A 15,442-nucleotide genomic window follows, 5' to 3' on the forward strand; every position below is an offset into this window, starting at 1 on the left:
TGAGGGGAAAAGGACACTGCCCAACTTACTTGGGGATGGGTCTTTTGCTCATGGTTTATGTTTATGAATCCTAATTGTGGTGTTTTCCCAAATTAATGCTGAGTTACTTCCCTCCTTTTATTAAAAGTTTTTGCTACACTCAAACTCTGTGCTTGCGAGCAGGGAAGTATTGCCTCTTAGAGGCGCCCAGGGGGTGGTGTGTAATTGTCCCAGGTCAGTGGGTGGGGGCTCAAGCCGGTTTTGTGTTGTATTGTTGAAAAGGAACCTCTAGATACTGAACCCGGCCCTTGTTGCTGCTGACTCCACCTGGCAGAAGAGTTACAAATATCACTTTTCACAGCAGACTTACTCAGCCCTGTCAAACTGGGGGACAAATTAAGTGTTGGATGGAGAGGTGGGTAAGGAGGCACCAAGGGCCGGGGTGATGGGGTGGATGGGTGAGGAGGCAGCGCGGGCCGGGGCAATGAGGGGGGTGGTGAGCCTGAAGCCCTGCGGTCGGGGCCCTGCAGCCAGGGAGCACCGCTGCGCAGCCAAAGCCTGCAGCCCCAGGTCAGAGACTGTGGCCAGAGCCTGCCACCCCATGGCTGGAGCCTGCCGTCCACCACCCCAGGGCCGCACTACACCCATGAGGGTGGGGAACACACAGCGGCTGTCTGCTCCTCCAGTGTCTGTGGCTCCAGAGTGAGACAGGGCCCAGGATAGATCGAAGTGCCCAGGGATACTGTGTGTGCCTCTCTCTTAAGGCTGTTATAGTGCCTGAGGACTTTACACTTAATAATTGGTTGGTGAAATCAAAGTACAGAACTCACAACCAATTTGGGGTTTGTGCCCTGGCTCTTAACAGTCCTCCCTGAGGTTGGTACTCATGCCTGTGTACTGCAGTACAGCTTGACAGCAACACTGATCAGTGAGGGCACAGAAGGCACCAATGAGGCTGTGGGCAGTGGCTATATACACTGGAGAAATGCAGGTGCCCAAATGCCGCATGCTCCAGGGCCCGCAGCACAGGTCTCCTCCAACCCCACAGGCTGGAATCACTCCCAGGCCCTGCTAGCTCAGCCTGAAACCCTACCTGGCTGTGCTGCAGCAGGTCAGGTCAAGGCGGAGAGAGGTTTTACCCCCTGGAGGCAGCGGTGCTGGGCGATGCTCTGGTGCCAGAACGGAAGTCACTGCAGAGTCTGCAGTAAGGTCCCGATGGCACTTGGTGGTGCATCTCTCTCTCTCCTTAGACAACTGAGATGCCCAAGCCCAGGAGAATCTCCATAGTGGCCTAGGGCTGATCTCCTCTTGCAGCAGGATGCAGCCAGGGTGAGAACAACTAGCTGCAACCCAGAGGGGCCAGGGTTTTTGGGTCCTTCTTGGCCATGGAGCCCTTTCCCAAGCCCTTGGCATGGTAGGGAGAACGGGGGACCCTGGTGTGCTTGCGGGAGGAGGACAGAAGGGAACCAAGCCCTTGGAGTGGCAGGGCGAAGGAGGGACCTCTTCTATTAATTCAGATGGAAGAACTGGGCCTAAAGAGTCAAAGGTGTTAACATGACCCTGTCACTGTCCAACATAAAGTTTTCAACAAGGTGCAGGGTTTGGCATACAGAGCCCTCAGCTGCTTAGTACCACAGCAGACACACCAGATTCACGCCACAGGTTAGAAATTTACCAGTTGAAGCACAAGTGCACGCACACACACACACCAGCTTTATGACCCCCCACAGTCCCCTTTTGGGTCAGGACTCCCACAGTTACAACACCATGAAATGTCAGATGTAAATCTCAAACCGTGAAACTGACTATTTAAAAAATCCGATGACCGTGAAATTGACCAAAACGGACCATGAATTTGGTAGGGCCCTAGGTATGAGATTGGTACCACCATTGCCTGGGCAAAGCCATGGGAATGAGCCAGGGCCAAAGAGATTTTTATGGGGAAAAATTAACAGAGCTCTGTGGGTCCCCAGGAGGGTGTGCCCACTCCCACCCCACAGCTCCCCAGGAGGATCCGTGTGTTGAGGCTGAGAAGGGGCAGTTCCCTGTTCAGGGCCTGTGAGTCTGTGGCCTGGTCTACACTACGAGTTTAGGTCAACTTTAGCCGCGTTAAATCGAATTAAGCCTGGACATGTTCACACAACGAAACCCTTTCTTTCGACTTAAAGGGCCCTTTAAACCGGTTTCTTTACTCCACCTCCGACGAGGGGATTAGCGATAAAATTGGCCTTAGGGGGTCGGAATTGGGTTAGTGTGGACAGAATTCGACGTTATTGGCCTCCGGGAGCTATCCCACAGTGCTTCATTGTGACCGCTCTGGACAGCACTCTCAACTCAGATGCACTGGCCAGATAGACAGGAAAAGCCCCGCGAACGTTTGAATTTCATTTCCTGTTTGCTGAGCGTGGAGAGCACAGGTGACCATGCAGAGCTCATCACCAAAAGGCAGTTAGCTGCTGCTGCGTAGCAATGCAGTCCCACGTCTGCCGGCACCCAGATGACATATGGTGACGGTGAGCTGAGCTGAGCGGGCTCCATGCTTGCCGTGGTATGTTGTCTGCACAGGTAACCCAGGTAAAAAGGCGCGAATCTATTGTCTGCCGTTGCTCTGACGGAGGGGGAGGGGCCTGACGACATGTACCCAGAACCCCCCGCGACACTGTTTTGCATCATTCGGGCATTGGGATCTCAACCCAGAATTCCAATGGGCGGCGGAGACTGCGGGAACTGTGGGCTAGCTACCCATAGTGCAATGCTCCAGAAATCGACGCTAGCCTCGGTACTGTGGACGCGGTCCGCCGACTAGAGCACTTAGAGCATTTTATGTGGGGACACACACAATGGGCTGTATACAACCGATTTCTATAAAACCGGCTTCTATTAATTCGATCTAATTTCATAGTGTAGACATACCCTGTATCTCCTAAACTGCTCTGTGACTTGGGAAAGTGGGAGTCAGTCTTTCCAGCCCCTGAGGCTCTTCTGGAAATTCGCCCTCGTCTATCTCTTGGGTTTGTCTTTCCTCTGGATGCCAGGGGCCCCTCCCCTGATCCTTCCTAGACCTGCAACCCTCAGCCGCTCCTCCCCAGTCTCCCCTCTGTTCTGGGAGCGCCAGCCCCAGGCAGAGGCAAAGGAGGAGCAGAAGAAAGCAAGGTGGCCATGGAAAGCCCAGCTCATCAGCGCCCCCATGCCACAAGCTCTCAAACACCCACTAGGGACTGGCTGCAGGAGCTGGACCCCACACGGCCCAGGCGCACGGCACCCCAAAGGAGGAGCCGAAGAGTTGCTGGGACAGCTTGCTCCAGCTAGGGAGGGCTGTGTCCCCCTGAGGCCGAGCAGCTGTAACGCTTGTGTCATAAGGTGACCACTAGAGGCCACCCACATTCCACCTCCCCATGGCTGACAGGTTGTGGCTGTTGGGATTCATGTGGGTGGTAGGGCTGACAGTTTCTGAAGTGGCTGCTGATTTTGGCTGCCTCAGTTTTTGGCTGCCCAACTTGGGAGCCCCGCACTCAGCAGTGGTCGTGTTGTGGCGGGAGGGCCCAGCTGCCAGCTCATGTGTGTTTTATCACAAGTTTTGTTGCTATTTGGTCTGTACCGTAAAGCCTGGGCCGGTCCTGCAGTGATTGGATTAGGGGAGCAATTCTGCTTTCCTTTGTAGATAGTTTCGAGCCCCCCGCCCCACTGCGGGGAGAAGCCCGACCATAAGGCCTGCGTGTGCACAAAGGACAAATCCAAGAACCCACGATGGAGACATCTCCTGGGTGTTAGGTCAGTCTGTAATTCTGGGGGGCATGAGTCATGCTCTGTGAATGCTGGGGACTGGCAAGCCTGAGCCGGGGGCAGCAGCAGGCACTCGGTGGTTCTGAAAATCCGGTTCAAGCGCCTTAAGGCTGGGCACCCAAAAATGGAAGCTGCCCAAATAAGTGGCTGCTCCTGCAAACATGGGTGCCTGTTCCTTGGTTTGCACAGATTATCCAGGTGTGAGCTCAAGTTCCCCTACCCCTGGCAAGCTGGACATGAAGCCTCTGTCTATCATGGCAGCTGCCCCATAGTTAACCAGGCCAGTTCCCAGGCAGAGCCCTATTTATCACTCCCCTCTAGAATCTGTACATAAAGAGGTATGGGGCTGAAAATTAGACGAGTGCCTCTGCAACAGGTTTCACTCACCCCTAGAAGCGCCCCCTGGTGACTGGGGGATCAGCTCTCATCTGGTCTAGCCCCCCCTTCCATCACAGGGCTTGGGGTGCTCTCTCTTCCTGGCTCAGCCCTCTGGCCAGGCCAATATACAGTTTTCCTCCTCTGGGGTATCGGCATCTCACCACACCAGCTACCTGGATGCTGACTTCACCAGTCCTGTGCCACTTCCTAGAGGCTGGTAGGGGAACCCAGGGCCCGCCTGCTACTCCAGCTTCCAGCCCAGGGACCCAATGAGCAGCAGCAAAGGTCTGCACAACCTCAGTGCTCTTTCCCCGGACTTCTTCCCACTCTGCCTTCTACATGCTTTCTTTCCCGCAGCTCCTCTGGTAAACCCTTCCTGCAGGGCTGGGAGCTCAGGGGTCTTGTGTGCACATGCGCCACTCCCCACCCCCAGAGCAACTGTGGCCTCTCTCCCTGTAGCCCTCTTCTGCTTGCAACTGCCTGGCTTTATACAAGCTCAGCCTGCCCCATCCAGCTGGGCTTCATCATCAATTAGCCTCATCAATCAAGCCTGGCTCTCCCCCAGGTGCAGCCTATAAGGTTAATTGGCCCCTTCTGAGCCAGCTGAACCCCCTCAGGGCCAGGGTGGGGGTGAACCCCCCCCATCACAGCTGCTAGGGTGGTGCCTGTGTCATTTTTTTACCAAGTTTCATGCAAATCAAAAGGAGGGTTGTGAGGCTGCAGCCCCCCATTATCTGCCAGGTGCTCACAGCTTGCACATTCATATAGCTTGTTTTGCTCACTTGTAACTTCGCGCATAGGGCTGCAGACATGAACCGCCCATCAATGGACTCCTGTGGGCAGGGCTGGGAGTCTCTTAACATGGCCTTGCCCCTAACAATGGCTGGGGCAGGGCGAGGGGGAAAGCAGTAGGGATGGTGCCCAGTGAAGCAGAGCTCTGAGCTCCAGTCCTAAGCTAGCCTTGGATCCAGTGAACTTCTCCTGCTTTGCTGGAGAGGGTGCTCTTTCTAGACAAACCGGCAGGTTCTTGTGGGCGCAGGTCAGTTGCTGGGAGATTTGGGAAGGGAGCTGTTCCCCTTTGTCCCAGCCGGACAGTCATAATGGGAGAGTTAGCAGAGCAGGAGGGAGTCTCCGCCCCTCTCTGTCCTGCTGCTCACATAGGCCATATGTAGCCAGATTTCACCACCCACTGAAGAGCGATCAAACAAGGTGCTGCCATCCTTATGAGGGCAGAGTTAAGGTTATAGGGGCTGTGTCATCCACAAGGGCAGAGTTAAGGTTGTAGGGGCAGTTCACCCCCACAAGGGCTGAGTTATGTTGTAGGGGCAGTCACCCCACTTTAATGCTGTATTTCCTGGTTCTTCTAACATTTGTTTTGTTTCTCATGGCCACACTAGTATCATTATAAAATAAAATTATTCTACTTAACTGCTAGGGGACAAATTTGTCACGTACACATGGGAGATAGAAAAAGGGCAACATGCAGTGTCAGCTATGGGTAGTCTTAACTCAGAAAGTTCCTTCGGAAGGAAATGTAGCCAAACTCCAAACCTGCAGACAGTGGAACTTTCTGTGCCTGCGTCCTATAGATAACTAACTGATTGGTTTGCAAAATAACGCAAGGGGGGGGCAAGTAGATGAACAATAAGGGGTCACAAGAGGGGCGGATACATGTAGCTTGCTAACTATGTATGGTAATAGCAGCAAATTTTGGCCAATTATGGAGCAATACATTATCATAGTCAACTGCATATAATACTTTGGTGTAAGTGTGTTTGGGGTTCTTGCTGACTTATGAGCTCGAACCCAATTGCAATTGAAATAAACGGATCGCCCCTCCTGGGGCTCCTTGCTTGATTAGCTGTGTCCGTCTCTCCTTATTCCTCAGCTGGAACGGACAGGAATTTCTACAACATTATAAAGGGTGTGAGTGGTGTGGTCTCAGTAGAGTCGCTCCTTCCTCTGAGTCAGTCCTGCGCAATGCCCAGCCTATTGTGCCAAACTTCACATGAGATATCAGCTGAGGTTCTGACCACTCGAGGCCATTGCAATCACCGTGCCAGGTGAGGAAGGAAAAGGAAGCGGAAGCACAATAACCTGACCATTAATAGAATGGAGTCCTTGTGTCCCAGGCCAAGGAGCACGTCCGGCTGGAGAATGGCTGCACGAACTCTTGGCTGCTGAGCTCCTCTCTGCCTCTTGGGCCACCTGGCTCCCCAGGCCCAGCAGGAGCCAGCAGCCATGCAAGGGGAGGAGAGGGTCCTGGTGCCTCTAAGGCCAAGCAAGGGTGGCAATATGATCTGGCTTGAAGGCTTTTGGCACTGGTGGGCAGCCAGTGGCCAAGTTCAAGGGGGAGTTTCTGGAACTCAGGACTCTCTGTGGGCCAGACCCCCTGCTGGTGTAGTGCCACTGAAGTCATCAGAACTGGGGTGAGTCACAGCCAGTGAGGACCTGATCCCTGTTTATAAATGCACCTGGTGCATTTGATTTTGCAGCTCTCAAAAGAGAATCAAGCCAAATGGCCTTGCCTCATGGCTCAGGGCCAGGGTTGCAATGCATTGGCTGGCCTGTGACTTGGCAGAGGGGAGCTCCAAGCCCCTTTGTGGCTCCATGATCCGCCCCCCTCCCCAGCACTCCTCCCTGCGGCAGGGACACATGAACTAACCCCTGGCTTTGATTAGCTCAAAGCACACAGAAAGATCTCACCCGAGGGCCTAATGTTCTTTTAATGGCTTGGGGTGGGCTGCTGTGCTGAGTGGCTGCTGTCATTTCCTGCAGCTCCCCTGGAGTGCTAACATACTGGGCTATTGATTTTCCTGCAGGAAGATCAATAAGAGGTGTGAGAATAGCAGAGACTCCGAATCCTCCCAAAGGGATGGATCAGGCAGGGCCCAGAGCAGGGCTCAGGCTTCTAGCCTGATGGGGTGATAAGGCCGACGTTGGCAGGGAGCTGTGTTTTGATTGGAAAGAGGAGGCAGAAGAGGCCATCCTGCAGAAGCATATGCCGGGACATATGCTCCATCTTCCCTGACTGCATCATCAGGGTGCTTTATTATTGAACAGCCAACTAGGCGCCTAATCAAACACCCTGTACGAGGAACAGGTTGCAAGATGTCCCTCCAGCCCGGCCACTCCTCCCCCAGAGCCAGACTTTGGGCTTGATGAAGCCCACGGCCCCAGACTCCTTTGACTGGGGGCCTAGAAATGTGGAGGAGACTCTGGGCTTTCACTGACCAGATCGGTGGGGTGCCAGGAGCTGAAAGCCTGAGTGTGCATCTTCTCCTAGCGCTGGGGGCCTGGCAGTATTGGCCACGAACCCCCGAGTTTCCAGAGGAGCCAGACCCATTTGTGTTGAGGCCACACAGGTTCCCTCCCAGCAGAGCAGGCTCCTCCAGGGGACAGCCAGCATAGCCACTGGCCGAGAGGGGGGGTTCGGAAGCCCAGGCCACTGAGGGCTCCTGCCTTAATCCCAACTCAGACTCAGCTACTGGAGCACGTCAGTCGTATATATCACTACCCAATGACTCTGCCCCACCAGCCACACCCCCAGCTCCTGCCTGTGCAGCCAGCATCCGCTGCCTCTCCCAGAGGCAGAGCTTCAGCCCCTCTCGGCAGGGGTCAGGGAGGGATTCTCCCTCCCTCCCCCATATACTGGTTTAGTTTGTTTTTCCCACCCTCCTTCCTCTGCAGCATGTGGATGCAGGTCACGGGCCCGGATTATCTGGGTCTCTTTCGCTCTCGGGCACTGGGCACCTTGGTCCCCCCGAGCTCTGCATGTGGCAGGGGATAGTCTAGTCTCCTGTGAGCTGTGATACTTCAGTCTGCTGCAGGCTTTTGGGTGGAATGGGGGTGGGGGGTGGCATTGGCTCTCTGAGAAAGGAGGGCCCTGGAGCCATCACACCAGGCGAGGGGGCATCCAGTGGATGTTCTTCCCCAGGCCTCTTCTCCCCCCAGCTGTTCTGTCCTCGGGCGAGCAGGCTCCCCCCGTACTCAGCTCCTGCGTTCCTTCAGATCCACCCCACGGCTGCCATGCTCACAGCAGGCATAGACTGGTGGCTGCTATCCCTGAGTCGGCCGCCTCCGTCCTGTCCCAGCAGGCCCAATGGCCTGTCAGCCCCCTGCCCGTGGGACAGGGTGGATGTGCAAGGCTCCTCCAGGGGACACTCCTCTCCCCGTGCCACAGGGCTGCCAGAGATGCTGCTCCATGTCCATGGTCATCTCTGGCCAGTGCCTGGATCCCGCTGGTGCCTTCACCCCAGCCTCTTGCACCCGTGCCTCCAGGCGTTGTGGGGGTGAGCAGAGGAAGAGACCACCTCAGACCTACAGATGGGGACAGTGAGGTAATGCCACTCCCTGCCCCTCCACCGCACCAGGTGTGGGGCTGGCATGGAGGGAGTTCCCTGTCCCTTTGGCATAGATGGAGGGCCGCAGCAGCCAGAAACCAGGATGGTGGGGCTGACTGAGGATCCAGGCAGAGAGGCTCCCGGGGTCCCGGTGTGCAGCTTGCCTTTGGAAGCACCGTGAGCTGGGCTGTGGCTGGGGGCGCTGGGTTACCCCTTATGTCCACTTGCTGAGCTCTGCCTGAGGCAGCCCCGGCAGCTGGCAGGGAGCCTGGGTAGGGCTTTGCGAATGTGAGGGGAGTGGCCATGCCATAACCATGACCTGTCCCCACCCTCCCCGGGGCACGCAGCATCCTCTGTGCTCACCCACACGTCCTTTTCAAAGTCACCTGGGCACCCACCACAGCCCCTCTTAGCCCCCAACCTGACAGCTTCTGAAAATCTGGCCTAAACCATGGCTCACAATGCCCTAGCTGTGCTGTGACCCCGTGCCCAGCCCCAACCCAAGTCGCACCACGACCCTGTACCCAGACCTGGCCCCAGCTGCACTGCGGCCCCATGCCCAGCCACGCCATGTCCCCATGCCTAGACCCGGCCACAGCTGAGCAGCGCCCCTGTGCCCAGCACCAATCCCAGCCATGCCACACCATGACTCCAACCCCAGTCCTGTGCTCCATGTGCACCTTCCTGAGAGCCCTGCGTTGGAGACTGCAGCTAGGATGCCGTGGGCCGTGGCCCTCGGTGGGGCGGTCCTGGTCAGTACGTGCCTGAGAACCACTCAGGGGGAAAGTTCTGGTGACGGGGGCAGGAGGGACTGAGACGTGCCCGAGCAGAGTGTCGTGGGGAGAGGGGTGCTGGGCATCAGCAGTGGCCTTCTGCACATTGCAAACCACGGCCTGGCTGTCAAAAAGCTCCCTGCAGGCAGCCCGGGAGGCTGCTGCTCAGGGTGGGAGGTGAGGAGCAAGTACCTTATCACTACTCCACTGGGAGAAGCTTAGACCTCTCCGCACTAGTGCACTGAGAATAGCAGTGTCGCTGCAGGCCCACGGGCAGCGGCAAGAGGGACTTGCCATCCAAAGTACAAACCCACCGCAACCCCCTGGCTACGTGCCACTAGTTGCTGCCTGCAATACTGTGGCTCCCCTACTATTTTTAGCACACTAGCTTGGTGAGATCTAGCAGGAGTACATCTCCTCAGGCTGGGAGCCACCCCCCAGCTGCAAGTGGTGACGGAGCCTTCAGCTCCTGCTCGGGGGAGAGGAAGGCGACTGGTGGAGCTCAGGGGCTGTGCATGCAGGACCAGCATCACTTCTCCCTCTCCCTGTTCCCAAGCAGCTTCTTCAACTGCGGCAGAGTGGCTGGGATGTCCTAAATCAGCCACTTCTGGTCAGTTGGTGTCATCCTTCCTGCAGGGTCCCCGAGTCCTCCACAGAGCTTGATCATGCTGATTTTCATACTCGGGAACTTTAATATGGCCTCCAGCTCTTGCCTTTGGACACAGAAATGGGTACACCCCGAGATGTGTCAGGGCCCAGTCTAGGCACCTTAGTACAGATCTGAGGAGCCCATTACGTGATGGGGACATCCTGTTACAAGCCCTACATTTGAAATGCACCACATCTAGGGTGGGGCGTGGTCCCTGTGGCAGGGGTGGGGGGAATTCTCAGTGTTGGGGGCTCAGGCATTTCCAGCTGTGGAAGCACAAATGTCAGCTCCAGGATGCTCAGGATCGACTGGTGCCAAGGGAGTGCCAAGAAGAGTCCCACAGGGCATGGGCACAAATAGCAGAGGTTGGCTGCATAGTCCCCGCAGCATTCGTAGCCCAAGAAGGAGGCGAAGCGACAGTGACGTCATGGGACCATAATGAAGGCTTATCAGCTGCTGCTGGGATCAGGCTGGAACTAATCATGTTTGCTGAGCAGGCAAATGGGCTAGATGGCTGCTATTCCGGCAGGATGGTTGCCAGCGTGAATGTTTGGAGAAGAGAACAGTAAGTGCTCCCACGGGGCGGGTGCCACCCTGCAAAGGGTACAGAGAACGGAGGCCATGAACAGTGCCGCAGGCCTTTGCGACTGCGCGACAGAGGACGGCTTCCTCTGCTCTCCGCAGGTATGTGCCTTTTAGAATCTTGTTTCCTGCACGCTGTGCCTGTCCAGCAGCCTGCTATCTGCAGATGGCAGTGGTCGTAGTATCGGAAGGCAGCTGCAGCCTGGCTTGGAGGAGACACCCCAGCAGGGCTCTTTCTCCTGGGGACTTGACGTTGGTTCTTTCTTGCTTTGTTATTTTCTCCATAACCCCCAGAGATACAAGGCTGAGATGGTTGGAGCTCTCTGCTGCCCTCTATGGGATAAAGGGGAAAAGCCCTCTCTGGCAGGCTCATTTACATAGTAGCATTTCACCCCAGTGCATTTCTGTACAGAGTTTCATGCTCGAGTGTTCGGAGTTTGGTGCGTTCTGGTATTAGATGATGTGTGTAAACATATCTAGGAAGTGGGGGGAAGAAGTCTGAAAGGTACAACCTGCAGAAAGAAGGTCACCACAAGCTAAGAGTCAGCAGAGTCTGGTTGGGTAATGCAACGAAGCTCACTAGTAAGAGAAGAGGGGCTAGAAGTGGGAAAGTTTGATAAGAAACAGGATTCTGCTGTACTGGGGATCTCTCAGCCAAAAATTTTGGACTGTGTGTGGAATAGAGTTTTGTAGCTAGACTGCTGGAAGACGATGAGGACCCTGTTCTGGAATGGTGGTAGCCGCCCCAGCCGTGTGGACTCTGGGGTCTAGGCTGGGGATGCAGAGTAGATTCTGTGAGACTGGACCAAGCAGCTGCAGTTCAGAATAGCTACAGGTCTGGAGGGGCTGCACTGACGTAGGGAGGCGTACAAAGCTTCCATCCTGGTGCTCACTCAAGCACTGCTGAGCCTGTTTGGATTGATGGGAGGGGGTGTCTGCCAGAGAGTGTGGGCCCCCAGCAAGTAGGGCAGCGTGATGACTGGGATCAAGGAGGCTACATAGTCCTCTCACTTCCTGGATGTGCTAATTTTCCTTGCAGTTCCATGTAACAATGATCCAGAGGGCTCCTGTGTGTGCAGGAAGTACCTGGAAAGGGAGATTGTTTAGCTCCCTGAAGCTAAGAGTGGGAGTTTGTCTCAGTGGGGGATGGGGCCTCAAGCCAAGCCTTGTATTTTGTTTAGAAAGGGTCCCCTAGACTGATTATTAGATTCAAACCTCACTGCTGCCATTGCCACCTGGCAGAGGGGAATATCCCTTAATTAGAGGGGCAGCTGGGATTGTAATTAGGTTGCCAGAAACTTTCCATTATAAAAGATTCTTGTGAATTTGTGTTTTCTGAGAGACTCGCTAATGCCACCATCGTTAGCAGCAGGGCCTTTGAAATTCAGCAGTGAAGCCCCAGGGCCAGAGAAGTGCCTTTTCTTTGTCCGGGGAACTTCTGTTCAGATGTGGCAAAGATGTAATCCTTTGAAAAGAGCCCTTTCCCCACTGGTTGCTTGCTTTGTCAGCAATGTTTTTGCAGCTTGTCAAAAGAACGGAACATGATGATGTGAATCTAAAGCCAGGCTCTTGGTGCCCCAGCAGCAGCACACACTGCACTGGAAATGCCAGAACCAGACAGCCTCTCTGGGAGGTGGGAAGAGCATGCCAGGCTGGGCACCCCCAACCCAGCCCATGGCACCAGTGGACCTCATGGGGGAAGGAGCTCTCTCCCCTGCCTCAGGATAACAACTTTCTTCTGCTGCCAGCTAACATAGTTAGGTCTATGGTTCAAGCTGTGCTTAAGGGTCCTGCCCAGCGCTGTTCCTATGGAATAGCTCCCTATGTGGGATGAGAGTGGTGAGTGCTTGCTCAAGCTCCCACATCACAAACTCTGCTTTGCACTAGCTTGTGGGTTCGTCTCTCCCTTGGTTTGTACAGCACCTAGCACAATGGGGCCCTGAGCTCAGCTGCAAGCATGCCGGCAGCAAAGGCCAAAATTGCCTTAGTCACAATGAATGTGCAAGGATTGGCAACAAAGTTCATGCACAGACATGCTGAGAGGCAGGAGGGGGAGCAGGGACAGCTCAACAGGCAGCCAGACCAAAAACCACCATTCAGTTCTTTGTTAACCTTTCCTGGAGGAACCAGACCCCTGATTCTTGCCCTTTTGGGGCTGGCGATAAAGGGGAAGCAAAGAGCAGATAGGAGCACCTCTCTGTGGGGGCATTCCAGCCTGGGCCCCTGGTGCTGCAGCGTCTCTGAGGGCAGGTGCAATCCACCCCACCACCCTAAGGGCAGACTGCATGCCCAAGAGTTGAGTCCTGGGGGCTGGTCCCTGCCTCCCTCTGTGAGGGCATATTTGGAACCAACAGAGCCCCTGCCCCAGCAAAGGTGGGGGGACCCCTGTGCACCTGCCTAACCAACCCCCTGGGAAGCGTAGTGGTCCCTTGCTCTGGAGTGGGGAGCGAGGCCACTCCACCTCATTACAGGCACACAGTAACCAATACTCTATGGGGGAGCCCTGGCCCTTTATCCTACAGCTTTTGGGCTGGAGCAGACAGCAGTCCCAGCATCTCTTGGCCTAGAATGAGTCTGCAGTCACCCCAGGTGTGGGATGGCAGCAAGGGGTAGGGGGACCTGGGCCCATCCTACTCCCCCAAATTCCAGCCCAGGGCACTAGCAATGGCGAGTGGTCCCGCCACTGGATCAGCGGGGAAACCACTGAAACACACTACCTCACTTCCCGGCAGCACAACCGGCTCAAGGTCTGGTTCCCCTTGGCTACATCCTACCCCACTTAGTTGCTGGTGCTCCATTGAGCTGGGAGCTCTGTCTCATCGCCTCGCAGTCAGGCGGCAGCCACTTCAGCCCCTCCTCAGGATCTTCTGTCTCCTCCAACAGCAGGGTGCTGCTCTACTCAGGGCTGGTCTGGGACCTTGTAGAAGAGGGCAGCTCAGCTCCCTGGAAGAGATGTCTGCTCCCTCCAGTGGTCCAGCCCTAACTGAGCTCCAGGGCTCTCCTTTTATACTTCCTGTCCCGCCCTGGTACTTCTGGTGAGGGAGGTGGGATGGATTTGGCTCCGTCCACCAGGGGAGAGTGTAGTGGTCCCTTGCTCTCCAGTTCGGAGGGAGGCCACTCCACCTTACTGCAGGGAGTGGTGCTCAGTGTGAGTGGATCCTTGCAATAGGGTTGTGTGTGTGTTGTTGTGTGAGGTCACAGCTGTGTGCAGGCTGCTCCCCTGGGCATGGGTCCTGGCGCGAGTGCTCCCGGCTCTGGTGTGGGGAATGATTGGGCTCATCAGTGACAGACAGGCAGTTAGGCAGGGAGGGGGCCTGCTCCCATGAAATCATTGCTAGCACCACTATGTGGGCCTCTCGGGCTATTTACAACCCACCAGCTGTTGGAGGCAGCTCAACGATTCCCTCAGCTGCTGCACTTCCTGGTCGGTGCTCCCCGCTTAGGGGCTGACCCCCTGCTACTCTCCGGGATATGAACCACTGCCCACTCAGGATAGCACCCTGCCCTGGGGTGGAGCACAGAAAAGCGGGGTCACTGCAGAGTCAGGCCCCAGTGGCTGCGGGGGCTTAGCAAAGGCCAGGAGAGCACTGCACAGACTGGGCATGGCCCTCGTCTGGCCAGAGGCCTCAGGTCAGTCCCAATCAGCATTTAATGGGGCTGCGACTTGCCAGCCTCACAGCCACTTCCCATGTCCTGGGTCTGTCTGGAGATCTGAAGGTTTATACTGGCGCTTAACACCACAGGGCCAGCCTGCGTGTTAACCGTAGCAGTGTGTTTGTGTCCGAGGTGACGTTTCCGTCCCACGAGTGCAGCTGGATTCCACGGAGTCACCTCAACTGTACCGGCGTGTTGCACGACCAGTTTGTCCTTGATGCCCTGTGCAGCGCGCTGCCTTGGCTCAGCCTGGGAGCAGAGACCTACCCACCTCTCGGGGTGCCCAGAGCCTGGCTCACCCACGGGGCGGATGGGAAAGTCGAATGACACCAACAAGCAAGAAAGAGAAGAAAAGCAGAGTCAGCCCCAGGAGGCCTCGCCCGCTAAGGCTGGCGCCTGCAGCCTCAGCCCCCTGCTCCCTAGGCAGACTCTCCATCCCTGTGTGTCTGTGTCTGTCTGCCTGCCTGCTGGTTTTGGCTGGCTTCACCAGGCTTGTGCCACCCCTGTAGGCAGCAGTTCCTGTGGGTAGTGGGTAGGGTGACCAGACAGCAAATGTGAAAAATCGGGACGGGGGTGGGGGGTAATAGGAGCCTATATAAGAAAAAGACCCAAAAATCAGGACTGTCCCTATAAAATCAGGACATCTGGTCACCCTAGTAGTGGGGAAGACAGGAGCAGACAGACAGTGGGAAGCTGGCTGTGTGCAGAGCTGGGAGCTGGGCTAACCTCCTGCAGAGATTCTCCCATGGGATTCCCTGACACCAGGCCCCTGTAGCTTGTGCGCACGCAGCACCCAGGCACCCAGCAGCTGGCCCTGAACGTGAGTGGGGCCTTGTGGGAGGGGCTGTGCACCCAGCATGCCAATGGCAATCTCTGGGCCCAAAACACGGGGAAATGTTAACGTCCCAGTCCTGAAGTCAGGATGCCCTTGGAAACTGGAGCCCTTTAACTCAAACACCTCATCTGTAAAGCGATGAGTCCCTGTTGGGACTGTCCCCTTCCTGAGTCTGGGTTGTCTGCCACGCTGCTTCTTAGAAGAGGCCGTGGAGGGGAGGGGGGGCTGTGCTAATCCCAGGAATTGTGGGGCTGGCTGCCCGCTGTGCCCCCCAGTCAGGGCGGCTCATTAAGGCCTGTCCGTTCCTAGGCTGGGCTGGGGAGCCGGGGGCTGTGGCGCCGGGGGCTGTGGCGAGGGTGCATGCTGCTGGAGAAGGCCGAGTCCCCCAGGAATTCAGCACACTCTGGAGCTGTGCTGTGCCCTGCCAGCAGAGGGCGGTGTTGTTCCCCCAGCAGAGGGTTTGCAA

Source organism: Terrapene carolina, unplaced genomic scaffold, assembly GCF_002925995.2.
Source record: "Terrapene carolina triunguis isolate 2854851 unplaced genomic scaffold, T_m_triunguis-2.0 Scaffold93, whole genome shotgun sequence".
In the NCBI taxonomy this organism is placed as follows: Eukaryota; Metazoa; Chordata; order Testudines; family Emydidae; genus Terrapene; species Terrapene triunguis.